We start from the raw sequence: 15,220 nt of genomic DNA, 5'->3' as shown, positions 1-15,220 counted from the left end.
ATGAAGATTGAAGGCTACATGAGGAAAAAGCTGTAAATAAATGTATGATATGTATGCCTGTAAATTAGCCTTCTTCATTCATGATTTTATTTCATAATTAAGTGAAACCTAAGCTCTCTGGCAGGAAATGGAGAATGATTCATACGAGCACCCGTGAATTCATAATCTCTTCTGTTGGACATGAAGTCACTTTACCCATTTATCCATATGCTTTGCTATGCTCAACAGGTGCTTCATTTCACTGTTTTGTCTGATCCCACTCTGTTTTATTTCCCGTTTTCCATGGAAGAGAAGCCAGCAAGACTTCTGAGTTATTTCTTTGCTTTTTTTGTTCTGTATGATTCATAGAGTCAAAAAGCAGCCTGAAATCTGGACCATTTCTTAAAAATGGTCTTACAGTCATCAACAAAACGTGGGGTGGCCCTGGGATGACTGTAGCCCTGTGACGGAGCTGTGAGTTGGTCATTCTGGGATATATTTTCTATTTTTGTGTAGCAAATGTAAAGTGTTCAGGAAGGTCTGCTTTGCTGTAGTGCTGTGAAATCAGTATGCTTTAGTGATACAAGATAAGAGCTTCTCAAAAGTACAAGCTAGAATATAGTTCCTCTGACGTATCTTGTCCTTGATGTCAAACAGAGCAGACAGGAACCTATTTTGGGGGCTTGTATGTACTGAGCCTTTCTGTGTGACTGTGCAGTATCTACTATTTATGTATTCCATTTACTAAGGCCAGGTGTCACACTGAAATCCTGTATGCAAATACTTGGATTCATTTTGAAGTCATTTTTGAAGTTCATTTTTCTGGAGCTTGCCTCAAATACTTCAAGGCTTTGTTTTCCATTGCTTTCCTTTTCTAGAGAGTTAGAGCTCTGTTTTCTTCTGTTCACTGATATTTTTGCATATGCAAACCATATTGCAATGCTAGAAGTCAGCTGAGGTGTGTGAGCATGTTTTTCAGTTGTCATGGAATGTCTTGTTGACCATCATCTAGTTTTCCCACTTTGCATCAGTAGCTGAATAAAATTGTGACACTGTTTGCAGCTGTGATGTAAGCTATATCTTGATTAGTTTAGTTCTGTGGTTTTCTTTTTACTTAAGCCTGCATCACATAGGTATGGAGAATTTGGCTGATCTCTCTTTCTTCTTTTGTAATGAAGTTCTTAAAGAACTTTCAAATACTGGATAATTGAAACCACTGTGTTATTTAGAGAAATCCTCGAAACTCTGCTAATTAAAATCTGTCCTTATCTTTAACCTTGTGTATTGGAGCAGATCTAGAAGGGCTTCCTAATTCATGCTGCTTCCTCTTTGCAGTACCTAAGTGAGGCTCTCTGTAATTAATGCTGTCTTTTCCCTTCCTGCAGAAGAGTGCACTTCAGGTGGCCTGGAGCGGAGATGAGGCAGCCCTACCTTGTCTCTAGCAGGCTAAGCACAGGCTGTGTTGGAGCCTCTGTGACATGCTCCTAGGCTCCTTAATGCTGGCTTCTCTGGTAAAACTGCACTGCAGACACTACTAACTTGTGGCTACCAGCTGTATAGCTCCATTTTCTCTTAAGCACATGTCAGTCTTTCCAAAGTAGAGTTACATTTTGGCAATTTACCTACACCAAGTTTCATCTCCAGTCACTCCTCCTCTGAGATACTGCAATTGTTATTTCAAGTTATATTTTAAAAAGGCATTGGACAGCAAACTTGAGGCTCATCAGTTGCGATCTGTCCATGGTACATTGTAATTCCAGTCACTTATTGGAGGTTGGAGCTACTGGGTCTTAGAGCTGGAGCAAGTATAAAGGGATTCTGAGGAATTTCTAAAAACATGTGGTGTGCCCCAGGCAATGCATTACATAAGGGGTTTGTGCAATCCCCAACTGCCTGGAGTCTCTCACGGTTTGTATCCCTTCCCCTTCTTGTTCTGCCTTCGTTTCCACAGATATGAATAGGAATCTGTGCTTGTTTTCAGACAAATGAGAAAATAAGACTTGACGTTTTGGAAAAGGCACTGCCCTTTTCTGGTACAGTTTGTGCTACTGAAGTCAGTGACTGCAGGTAATGCCTTCCAGGCAGTGTGAATTCCAGTAGGTGCACTCTGTGCTCAGCAGCCCTTGAAAGAGCATCAGACATCTTTGAGATGAGCGTGAGCAGATGCACTCTGTACTTGTTCACAGTCTTTGAGACTGCAATAATATTTGCCAGTAGTAAACAACATCTTCTGGTGAAAGTCCAGGAGCCCTTTGTTGTCTTGCTGCTCTGTGTCACTGACAGTCAATATTCATAGAGTTCCTGCTTCCAAAATGCAGGTACTCCAAGGAGTTGAATGGTTTGACTGATGCCCTTTACTGCTTGGCTAAAGAGGGAAGGCATTGAGGCCACAGTTGTGGTGAGAGCTGTGCAAGATGTTGCAGGTGAAGGGGAAATTATTCCAAATGTTTTAGGTTTTGCATTCACCAAAAAGTTGAGGGCGAGCCATATTCACAGTTTTTATTTGAGGAAGAGCCTTCTGAAAGTTTTATGAAGCTGAGCTTTTTTTTTTTTTTTTTTTTTTTAAAAAAAAAACTTTAAAGCATACATTCATCAGGTAAATGTTTTAAATTTGGGATTCATATGGGTTTGTATCAGAGCAGCCCTGTGGAGAGAGACTTGGGGATCTTGATGAACAGAAAGCTGGATGGGAGCCAGCACTGTACTCATGCAACCCAGAAGGCCATCCGTATCCTGGGCTGCATCAATGGAGGGGTGGCAGCAGTGAGAGGGAGAGGATTGTCCCCATCTATTCTGCCGTGTGAGGCCCCGTCTGCAGTACCACATTCAGGCCTGGAGGCCCCAGCACAAGAAGGATGTGGAGCTGTTGGAGTGGGTTCAGAGAAGGCTCACAAAGGTGATCAAAGGGCTGGAGCACCTCTGCTATGAAAATTTGAGCTGAGGGCTTGTTCAGCTTGGAGAAGAGAATGCTCTGGGGGCACCTCATTGCTGCCTTCCAGTACATGAAGGGAGCATACAAGTAGAAGGGGAACCAACTTTTTACATGGTCTGATGGTGACAGGACAAGGTGGAATGGCTTAAAACTAAAGAGATGAGATTTAGGTTAGACATTAGGAATACGTTTTTTGCTCAGAGTGGTGAGGCCCTGGCACAGGCTGCCCAGAAAGTCTGTGGATACCCCATCCCTGGTGGTGTACAAGGCCAGGCTGGATGGGGCCCTGGGCAGCCTGAGCTGGTGGGGGGTAGCCCTGCCCACAGCAGGGGGGTTGGAGCTAGATGATCTTTAGGGTCCCTTCCAACCCAAACCATTCTATGATTCTATGATTTTATGATTTAGTGGAGGTGAGTCAGACAAAACAAGTGGATAACTTCCTTCAAACATCACTGACGTTAAAGACTATGCTAAACTCCAGTGAAATGAAGGTGTAGATCATTAGGATATCTATTTCTCTATCATGTTCTGCCTAATTTTAATGATTTTCAATATATTATAGGGTTCTTACAGTGATAGGTGTTAGATTGTTGTCTGTTTGTGGCAAACCCTTCTGCGCCAGCTCAGACAGATTGATTTTGATTTCATTGTCTTTGTGCAGAGGACCTGTTGATTTGGGCATTAGCCTGATTTCCTCGTAATTATGAGATATAACATAGGGTAGATCTGGCTCATCTCTCTTAAGGCAGCCATCAACATTAACTGGTACTCTTGGAAAGTTACTCTGGTCTGTAGGACTCTGTGGCATTGCCCACAGTGATGCACTCAAGGGCTTTCCTTCTTGATTTTTAAACCACTGACTCCCATTGCTATCATTTGTCTAATTCAGAAATTACTGTGCTGAGCATTTAACGCTCTCACAGAACGGTTTGTTCTCTGCTTGAAATCCCACATACCAAGCGCCTGCCTGAGGCAAAGACAAAAAACTTAGCTTTGATACTCCAAACTGGGCTGCACAAATCCCGTGCAGCTGGTCTGCGTGAAATGTGCCCAGTGACAGCACGCCACGGAGAGGATTCCAAGGGTCTCTCTTTCTGCGTCTCTCGGGTGCTGGTAGGGTCTTACTGCTTGTGCTGTGCAGGGCAGTGACAGAGCGGTGTCAGAGTGCTCAGCGTTAAAGGGTGCGATCGCTATGCAGCTCCCTCGGGCATACGTGTGGACAAAACAGATGCATAACTGGGCCACATTGCTTCTTTTGTATATTTAGATATGCTTTGATATTTTCCAACTTTGGAGCTGTGGTTAAAGCCTCAAAGGGGATCCAGGAGTCCACAGCAGCTGAGCCTATGTTTCTAGCACAGGGCGTTCCTGTGCCGTGCTGTGAATGTGGTAAGCAAATGGTGTCAGTGATCCTGAACTGCAGTGTTTGTCAAGGGAAATTCTCTGAGTCTTATTTAAATGCGAAAGCCAACACAGTAGCACTGACACTTGTGTGTATTTGTGGTGAGGTCAATGACTGTTTGGATTTGAGACTCTTTTTTCTGCCTGTGCCATTCTGGCCACCAGCTCTGCTCCTTGGACTGACTCTGCTTTGCTTCTTTCTGTAAATATAACCCAGCTGGGACAGGTCTCAAGTGGAAAGTGACTCAAACCAGTCAAACCTCAGAAGGTCACGAATGAAAAGAGATGCAGTTTGGGGAAATAAATGTTAGAAAACAAAGTTAGGGAGGTTGTGACTGGTGAATATGAGCAGCTTGTAGCAAGGTCATGTTTTCCCATAGCAGTGCACTGTAGGCACTTTGGAAAGCCTACTTTTGCTCATGTTTTATGGACAGAATGCTCCTGGCAGTGTCCTGCAGGGCCACCTGAGTGAGTCTTGCTCTGTGCTCAGCCTGGCGAGAGCTCCCTGGTTCTCCTGAATCAGGCACTAGCATCACTGCCAGAAGTGAGACCAAATGTGTGAAACTGTTGTATAGAGCTCAGTGTGGCAGCACTCAGGAAGGACAAATCTTGGAGGCTTTCATTAATCCAAACCAATCAGTAGGACGCTGAGAGTACAAAAAGAGATTTGTACATGTTGCATTATAAATCAGCTTCCGGCAAAGCAAGATAAGAAGAAAATTTTCCTTGGAGCCAGCTGAGCCAATAGCTGCTTCTGGCAGGGTTTCCTGCATGCTTCCCAGATCATTTTGTCATGGCCATTGATTGAAATAATGCATTGGGCACATGGACCATTGGTCAGAGCAAGTATGTGGCCATTCTTGTGATGCCTGGGCTGACAGACTTCTCTTAAGGGGCTCTGAGGGATTTTGTCTGATGTGTCCCAGAATGGGATCATCCATGTTTCTGTGGAAGGATGCTTGTGGTCTACAGTCTGGGATGCAGACAGGACTGAGGGACACATCTTGTGAGGCAGCAGTAAGGCCATGGTACATGGGCAGAGGTAGGGTGGTGAAGTTTGCCTTGTGTAGCTTGTGACTTGTAGCTGTTTGCTTTGAAGCAGGAGACAGGAAGATTTCCTTTCCTTTTTAAAGGAAGATCGATGCAGAACAAAGATAGGTGAAAAGTTCTGAGGAAAACTAAACAGAGAAGAGAAGCAGCACTAAGAGTGGGCCAAATCTTTCACTGGTGTATATGAGCATTACTCATACAACTTCAAGAGAGTACATGATTGAACTGAGCATGTACCAGCTGAGGACCTGGCCCATAATGTTCTTTATAAAGATCTGATTCCTCCCCAAATAGTTTTTCCCTCTCTCTTCAAAGAGGCACCTGTTGTTGGAGGAGCTGGTGGTGATGATACTGGATTAGTGCACATGCGGTCAGCCCGCTTGGCCTCGGCCCTTTGGACCCAAAATGAACTCCAGCTGCTGTTGCCCGGAGCAGGTGCTTCATCCAGCCTGAGCAGCTGTTTGAATGCACACTGTCCTGGCCAATAGGCAGGGTAAGTCCTCTGAACTACCAGGGGAAGAGCTGGTCAGCAGGAGGGAAGGGAAAGGCACTGTGCCACAGAGCTGGGTTTCTTATACCCAGCATTTAGCAGGGAGACAGTGTTCCAGCATATCATGGTGGAAATGGGAAACAGGGTCTGGCATTCTGCATGCAGCAAGCCTGCATGACCCAGTGATGGATGCTGGTTCCCAAAATGAGAGACCAGCAGGACCCTGAACAAATGCTGGATCTGTAAGATGCTGAATCTGTCTTGTCAATTATGTGGCCTTGTGTGAGACATTCAGAGGGCTGCTGGCATCTAACAGTTGTTGAGCGTTTACAGCCATTAGTTCAAAGCTTTAAAGAGCTGCCTGGCAGAGGTGAGATAGGCGCAGAGCAGCATGCAGGGTGATACCTATGAGGTGTGACAGCCAAAACCAGCAGCAAGGGAAGATGACAAAAGCAGAGGGAAATGGGTTAAGATGCAGCCACAGGAGTGCAGGGGACTGTGCGAGGTCAGTGGAGGCTGAGGAGATGTGTGGGCATGCAGAGATAGGGAAGGTTGGAAGGCAGCAGCTGGAGTTGGAGGAAGGAGTGTAGAAAGGCAACACCAAAGGTAGAGCAGTGGTGACCTGGGGAGGGCTAGAGTGAAGGGAGCAGGGCAAGGATGCAGGTTTCTTCTTTCCACATTGCATATGGTTTTGGTCAGATCCTATCAGCCAGGCTTCTCATTCTGCGTGCCTTTGCTAATTGCTCAAGCAAGCAAGTGAACCCCCATATTTCATTTTTCATTACAGTGTGGCACAAGCCCAGGAGAAAAACATGAATATTAGAGGCCTCTCTTTGTCAGGAAATGGGATTTCCGCAGGTGCTCAGTTGCAAATACTGTGCATGCTTCTAAGGCTTGGCATATGGCATTGCTAAATCCTGATTCAGGATGCAAGAATGTCTCGTGGCCCCTGCCATGTAAACTGTTGTCCGCCCATGTTTGGAAGTCAGCCCTCAGTGATGGCACTAAACAAGTATGGGTGAAATGAGCAGCTTGGCTTCAGCACTGAGCAAGACTTGTTGAACATTGTAAGTACAGATGGCCCAATTCACATTTTGAATAATGAATATTACGACTTTTTCTGCAGCTAATGGTAAGGAGTTCAACAGCCTTTCTTCAGCCCCTTTCTGCCATCCCAGGATTTGAAAGAGTGACAAAGTATTTCATCCCTTCACAGGATTGGGTAAGCTTAACTGTAATGCTCGTTATGGAATTACATAGAAAAACTCCAGATAACCAGATGCATTGATTTAAGATCATCTATGTGGTTGCAGGGAAATTATTGCCATTTTATTTTACTTACCACTTGGATTAGTTAGGTTAACCAGCTGACTTCAGTTTGCTCTTTTGAACTGAAAACAGCTTGTCCTGTTACAGACCTGTACAGTTTCTTTCCCAGTGTAGTTCTTCCATCAGGTATTCCTCCTGTATGTATTGCTTCCACATTAAAATTAGAAGCTTAGAGAACTAACATCAGAAGCTAGCTCTCTCTACATGAAAGAAATACTTAAGGCTTTTAGAAAAATAGATGCATTAGAAATAGATGGTATCTGCTCATTCTGTGTTCACAGCCTTTGGGCCTGTCACTGGAAAGAAACACTGCGTGTGACTCTTAAAAGTCCATGAGGTCCATCTGTGGAGAAGACAGCCATTCTCCTGTTTATCATTCCTGTGTTTTAACCGCTGCAGGCTTATCAGCAGTAGTTCCCCAGTCTCCTTATCTGCCCAGTAGCATGACTGGGTGCTACACACCCCCAGTACTCCTTCACTGGGGATGGAGTCGTAAGTGTTCCCCAGCTTTCTTGCATTGTGTTATGAACTCAGCAAAGTGGAAGTGCAACTTTCTACTCCTTTTAGTGTGGTAAATATGAAAAAAAGCTCCTCATCAAAAAGATCCACACCAAATGCCATTCTCAGAGCAGCCTGATATCTGTATTTAATTATGGCAGTACATATAATCTCACTTCCCAGAGATTCTTAACCACTTTCATGTGGATAGGATTTTTCTGAGCACCTTCCTGATGCTGATTTGAATGGAATTAGCTTTGCAGATTTGAGCTGTTACCAAAAGGGTGTGTGGTAAAGTCTGGTGTGAGGAACAACAGAGTGAAGCATTTTAGATGTCATAACTTATTAATTGCTGGATTAAGAAGAAGGAAGGAAAGAGATTTTTAGCAGCCCTCCATGTTTTGGGCATTTGGAAGACAGAGTGTTTGACGTCATATGAGGCCCATGTTATGCTGTTGAGGAATTTGCAATTCAAGATCAAAAATACTGTAAGTGCCCTTTTACCATACAGCCGACAATTAGTTTGCTGCCAGTAAGAAAAACAGTCATTAAGTGGTGAGTGAAAGTAGTATCAGAAATGGACCCTGACAGAGTGGCAACACACAGTTAGGCCGAGGGACATTCTTCACACCTGCTGTGGTGCATAACAGTAGCTGGCTGAGTTAACCCGTGGCTCTACAAGCAGAGCATTGTGCTGTGACACAGCCTGGACAGCGATTGAATTACACACCGATTAGGTCTTGGGCTTCTCTCTGTCAGTGTGGACAATGAAGAATCAGAGAAGTGGACATGAGAGCTTTAGCAGGCCTTGTGCTCTCGGAGGGAGGAGGATTAGTGTGTAAATGGTAAATTGTGTTGGGGCCAGCAGTCGTAAAACTGAGCTCTGCCTTTCTGCTGCCTCAAAGGCACAGGCTTTGCAGAAAACCCCTTCTCCCCCCTCCTTTGACCGCCTGCTGTGATTTGGGGAGGGGTGGACATGTAGACTCTGCTCCTCCTTTTCTCTCCCAAAGAAGGAACAAGGTGCTGATGCATTCATCTGAACTTTGCCCATCACTGTCTCTTGCTATCTTCTGTTAGAAAGGGCATGGGATTAAACAAATCAGTCTTCTGCCATTTCCACACGGTTGCAGAAGTTTGTGATTTACCTCTCGTACTGAGGTGCTGCTGGCTTGTTTACTGCCTGGTGATGGGTGTCCCTGAGAGCTGATTTAACCCAAAGTATATCCTTATTCAGGAGGTCCACAACAGGTCTGAAGAGTTGCAAGTGTTGCATTCTTTCCCTCCAGTCATCTGGTCCCACGTGACTGCAGAGCCTGTGCTGTGCTCTTAGCTCACCCTGCAAATGCTTCTTGCAATGGAAGTAAGTACAGAGCTGGCACAGAAGATTTCACATGTGATAACAATATTCTTTGGGTTTTTTTCATGCTTTGATTCCACTGGGACCAGTTGCTCTACATACAGGTGCTAAAGGTGGCAAATCCTCTTACATCCCCTTCCAATTTTCATTGGAAAGTTTATGCCATATCAACCACTTTGTTTTTTTGGAGAGGCTGAGCTTTTATTGTTTTAAGAAAAGCAGGTTAAACACAAACAGGAGAAACAACTGCATTACATGTTGTGGTTGGGAGTGCAGAGCATTCGTGTTCCATCTGATCTTGTGCTTCCACTCCCTGCACATACTGAATGCAACAGCTATTGGCACAAGTGTAAGCACAGAGGTGGGCAGTAGTTTGCAGTGCCAGACATTTTCCTTACGGACTCATCCAGTTTTCTAGAACCAAAGATTTCCCTATGGTAAAGCTGACATCTCAAAGCATTGTAGGAGGTAGAAGGATGTGACTGCACTTGACCCAAACTCAGTCTGTGATTCTGTAGCTATCTTGAAGTTTGCCAGTGAATAATGAAATATATGATAGATGAAAATATGACTAATTAATCTGCAAGTACAAAAAAAAAAAAAAGTCTAAAAAATCCTATCTTTCTTTAAAAATCCTTACCTTTCAAATAATCTGAATGCATACTGGCCCTGTATCATCACAGTGAAGTTTTCAACAGAGCTGTTCTTACTAGTGGACTAAGAATACAGATCTGATTGCATATGTGGAAAACTATTTTCTTCTGGTATTCTTTGCTACTGTAATAAACCATACTATCTCTCCCTCTAGACTTTATCTCATCTGTTTATAGTGTTGGCATTTTTCTTTTTCAAGCTGTGAAGCAAGCAATATCAAAATACTGTAAGACTGTAAAAGGGGCTTTCTGGTTATGTCATTTAAAAATAATTCTTTGTGTTCTCTAGTTGGAACTGAGAAAAAAACATTCATATTTCATATTCCTAAAAGCAGTAGCAGATTTACTGTAATGCAGCAGCTCAGAGTAATTTGTTCATATACTGCAAGTTCCAGAAAGCCCCTCAAATTCTTCCAGCTATCTAATAGGTGGAAAATTACCAGTACCTCCCAAAAGGTGCTAACAACTGTGTGTGATATGTAGAATTTGGCTTGTGTTGGTTGATTTTCCTTCTTTTTTTTTTTTTAAGTTCAATAAAAAGTCATACATGGGATGAATTCAGCTGTTGTTCAACACAGTCAGTATGGATTACTGATGGTTTGCTTTCAGAAACAGAGAAATAGAGAAAAACAGAATTATTCTAAGTAGCCACTGTTTTGTTCAACATGGAATATTTCAAAGGTATGTTTTAAAGAAAAACAATGAAAAATAGTCATTCAGTAGTGCTGATACAGGATTCACAGAGGTTAACACCACTGACATCATGCTGGAACTGGATAGCATTTTGTCAGTGGTTATTAATGCCCTGCTGCTGGGAGATAGACAGTGCCAGCTGCCAGTTGGTGTGATGCTTCTCTGCGGGTGCGCCTCAGCCTCTGCTCCAAAAGACTGTGAGCGTCTGAGGATGTGCTCCCTGCCTAGTCATCACTCCTCTGGCACAGGAGGAGAGGAGATGGTGCTACAGAGCCATGTTCAGATGACTTGTGTTACTCAGAAGTTCAAGACTAAAGACCTTTGGAAGGAAATGAAGCTGGAAATTCAGACAAACGTCCATAAGAATTGTGTCATCAGACTTGGGGGAGAAGCCTATGTTATTTAAGAGTGCCTTAGAGTTTTGGACACCAATGGAAAGAAGTCAAAAGTGGTATGGAGTGAAGGAGAAAAGCCCTTGGGAGGAAGGAAAAGGAACTTCATAATGGCAGAATGATGTTGAATGTGGAACAATTAATGATCTTTGACTATACCGTATTCATTATACATCCAGATTTGTAGGTTTAGCTCTCTCTCACTTGAGGCTAGCTATTACTTTGTGTAATACCTTTCAATTACATCCACCATAAGGGAATGAAACAGATATGTAAAGGTGCAATACATCAGTGTAGCATATCAAATTGAGAAAGGCATTTTTAGCAGTCTGTACCAAACACAGGTTTAAGCCAATGTTAGATTATTCCTTAAGTGTATTGTTATTATGACAAATCTGAAAGGAGCTAAAAGCATTTCAATAGATGAAAAAAAGGAAGCTTTTATTTCCTTCGCACAGCCTGGAACCAAAGCAGGATGGTCAGCTAGACTTACACAGTCCTGCTTCGTACCATGCAAGCACACTCTGGTCAACATGAGTGGAATGCTCAAAGAAGCTGTGAGTCGTACAGAGGAACCAGCTCATCAGGCTGCTCCGCATCTGTAAATGCTGATGTAAGCTAGGACTAGGGAAAGATCTGGCTGCGTCCATCTAATAGGCACCAGCAGGGTGGGTTTTTTTTTTTTTTTTTGCTCCTGTTTGGTTTCTGTAGAACAGATTTGTCATTGTAGATCTAAAATGCTGAATATGTATGTTCCTACTAAAGCCCTTGCAGTGCTAACTCAGATCATGAGATTTTGAAGGAATCATTTGCGCACCAGTGATTTTTCTTAAGATAATTACGTCGCTTAAATGGTAAATTAACATATGTCATCTGCATTATTCTCAGTTTATACCTCAAAAGAAGCAGGTATTTCATATGGCATTGCAGGGTCATGGAGGAGTTGACAGCACTGGAATTGAAAAAGGTATTTCAAAAAGACTGTGACTCTCTGAAGTGTGGACACTGAGAGGCAGCCCCTCTTGGTTTTGACTTTGATGCTGGCCCTGATTTGAGCACGAGGTTGGAGTAAATGACAGCTTCAATTATTTTGTACTCAGAAAGGAAACAATCTCCTAATTCTCGTTCACATCATTTTATAAAGCTCCTGTGAAATCCATCCAACCTAGGTTTTATGTTACAGTTTTCATTTGGATGTTTATGTCTTTATTTACCATCTGACGATCAGCATTTTGGAGAAGATCCCAACTCTAGTTCTCATAGAAGAATACGTAAAGGAAAAACACAAATAATACACTGAAATTGTCCAGCTGTGAAAGGCCTGATGATCCAAGGACATTGTGATGACGTCTGCAGTCTGATGTGCCACGCAGTCTATTGTATTCTCTTTGGTACTAAGATAAAAAACAAAACACATCATTGCCTACAGATCTTTTCTAAAAGAGAGATGAACATTCGAGTGCAAGAACCTCAGGTTCAGGAACACTATTCAATTTTTAGTTTTGCATTGATTAGAATTAAATGGAAAAATCCGTGTAATCTGCATGTGCTTACCAATTATCTAGCTTGATACCCAAACAGTGACTTGTATGGACAACTTCTCTGGGCACTTTTACAGAGTTCACTACACAAGTAGTCCATAGTCAGTTCCCTAATCCTCACTACATCATCCCACACCAAACCAGCAGGAGTACCAGCTGAAGAAGAGCAGTTATTCCTCTCCACACAGGATCTGAGAGATGGCATCTGAAGCATCGTGGTCTTCCTGGTGCAAGACAGGTATTGTTGTGCAGGAACAGGCCAGCACAGTGGAGAGGGGCTGGGGCACACACAACACCCAGAGCTGGGCCTGTTCAGCAGGAAGAGAGAAAGCAGAGCAGACATCTTGTCTACCACTGCCTACAGCCACTTGTTGGGGGGTGAGGGGGTACATGGAGGTAAGGGTTGGGCTTGGACAGAGGGAGAGGGAACAAACCCACCCCAGTTGGAGCAAGGGAATTTCCAGCTGGATGCTTGAAAATAGAATTCCTCAGGGCAAGCTAGGCTTTGGAGCAAGAGCGCAGAGAGGAGGTGGAATCATTTTAATGGTAGTTAATTAACTCATTGTACTTTCCAATAGCCCAAACTTTTTGGATAATTATAAAAATGTATAGTAAAGAAATGCCTAATTCCAAACATGACTTTTTTGAAGAACAGCTGAGAGAAAAAAACATCGGAATTCTGTATTTCTTCAAGAAATAAGCTCTTAATCATTGACCTCTTAGCATTTGATTACTCTTGTACTCTGCTGGTGAATAACATTTGCAAGATCTCAGTTGCAGACCAGGCTTTCCATTTGCAATTAGTATCTCTGGGGGCCAAACAAAAGCAGAACGAACCCACAAAAGCCCCTGCTTTCTCAGCACAGCTGGGGTAGCACACTTCATTGCCAAGCAGCCCCACCACCTGGTATGTTTCATTGGTCCTCAAGTTTTTTAGAAGTTATTCTCTTGTTCCCAGGAGAACATTCTGGGGCAATCATCAGGCTTGTATTTTATATCCTTACCTCTTAGATGTTTGGTTTATTGTGTGATAAGTAATACTAGCACCAGAAAAAAGAAAAGAAAAAAAAAAAGGTAGCAGAAGTTAAAGAACTCCAGTAGCAAAACTAGCTGCAGGTGACTCCTTTGCTTCTTTCCTAGCTGTGTCACTGATGAGATTCACCTGAGCCCTCCCTCCCCTCCCCATCCAGCCCCTGAGCAGCCCCCTGATGCCATCCCCAGTCATGGCCTTTGGTATCTCAGTCAGCTTTGTGCATCTGAGGCAGTCACAGAAGGAAAAGGTGGAAGGCAGGCATGCGGTTGGTTCCTTGCTTGGAGCCCAGCACAGACCTCTGGGTACTGTGGTGTGCAGGGCTGAGCACTAGGCCCAGCACTGCCCCATCCAGCTACACAGCTGCAGGCTTGATGGCTGCAGGGGTAGGGCACAGCAGCTTCCTCAGCAGGACAGAGCAAGGCTGGCCCTCATGGAAGGGAGCTGGCTTAAAATCAGCATCTAAAAGGTATGTTCTCCTAAAGTAATAAATGGTGGGTGTGGGGTTATTCTGGTGGGTACAAAGTCAGTATGGTCTCAGGGATTGCTGCTTCAAGTTGTTGCTGGGTGGGGGACTGCATGTTGAGCTGAACTGTCAGTGTGTTGCCCCTAGTGGAGGGGGCTCCTGTTTTGTGTTGGCTTGGTTTTTTTTCCCCAGAGAGGATGGTGTTTGTGAGCCTTTTCGTACAACAAGAATAGTAAAGACAATAAGCATTCATTTGTGTGCTTGCTGTGCAGAGGCAGATAACTGACTCAATCTGGGAGAACAGTAGCATAAGCCTTGCCTAGATGAGCTGGTTTTGGAGTCCTGTACACTTTTCCCAAGGACAAATCTTTCTTAAATGGCTTAATTTAAATTAATTTCATGAGCTTTAGTATGAGAAAGGAAAACAAGTTTTCTGCCCCTCCTCACAAAGTGCATTCTCCTGTGGTTTTGTAGCAGGCATGTTAATTTGGCCTGGGCTCCTAATTGAACTGTGGTGTCAAGTTCCTCCTAATTGAAGGTGCAAGCTTCAGCTGAGAATAAGCTGCAAAACTGTTCACACTGTGAAGGAAATGTGGAAAATTCTTCTCCACACCTTCAGCTCTCAATGAAGAGTGCCTGCACAGGAGGGTCAGGTCCAAGGCTGGGAATGAGGCTGGCTGTCAGGTGGTGCCCCCAAGTTTTGCTGGGGGTTGCAGGAGAGTGAAGCAGGAGAGTGAACCAGCAGATTTCACCTTGAAAACAGCTTCAAGGAACATCTTTTTTTCATGTACTTATTATAAATAATGTGGGTGAGTACAATTAACAAATGTATGGTTAGAAGAGTGGCATGGATAAAATGGTATTTAACAGGTTTATAGTTAGAGAGATTATCATGGTGGAAAGAGACAATAAAAAAAAAAATGCTCACCTGTGTCCTAGGCTTGCAGTAGAAAACTCCAGAGGGGGGGATCTCCAAAAAAAGATCCTTCCCTGTGTGATCAACCCTTAAATGGGGTCCAGGAGAGGTGCAGCCAGGCTCCAGCCCTTCCAGTCACACAGGTGAATTGCCTTCACCTGTGTTCCCAGAGCTGACCCATCCTTGCCTCAGGTGATCATTCAGTGGCTCAGGCCATGACTCAACAGTTCCCATATACTCCACCCCTTCACAGTGTGAACCAATGATTGAGTTAGCTAGTGGGTGAGTATTCCCTAATACAGAGATCCAACACATGGCAATAATCATATAATTGCAGTCACGATGCAGGTTGATGCAATTTAAGACAAGTGATGATCAGTGTATGGTGGAGATTCATACTCTTTCATGGGTCAGTGCTCGTTGGTATCACTGGAGACATGCAGTCATGAGGTGCAGGTCCATCCTGTGCTCCATCAGTCCCCTGTAGACCATC

General features: G+C 43.7%; 1 long non-coding RNA gene across 1 annotated transcript; it reads right to left on the bottom strand.

Annotated features, from left to right (window-relative positions):
- Nucleotides 1–11,970: 11,970 nt before the first annotated feature.
- On the bottom strand, nt 11,971–14,858 carry LOC116242913 (uncharacterized). The gene is made up of 3 exons (XR_004169840.2): nt 14,740–14,858; nt 12,469–12,623; nt 11,971–12,168 (listed from the first exon to the last, which is right to left on the bottom strand). It is a non-coding gene; the product is annotated as an uncharacterized LOC116242913 (long non-coding RNA).
- Nucleotides 14,859–15,220: the final 362 nt, after the last annotated feature.

This window comes from Phasianus colchicus, chromosome 5, assembly GCF_987193195.1.
Source record: "Phasianus colchicus chromosome 5, bPhaCol1.hap1.1, whole genome shotgun sequence".
Classification (NCBI taxonomy): Eukaryota; Metazoa; Chordata; class Aves; order Galliformes; family Phasianidae; genus Phasianus; species Phasianus colchicus.
This window is presented reverse-complemented; position numbering and strand designations above follow the sequence as displayed.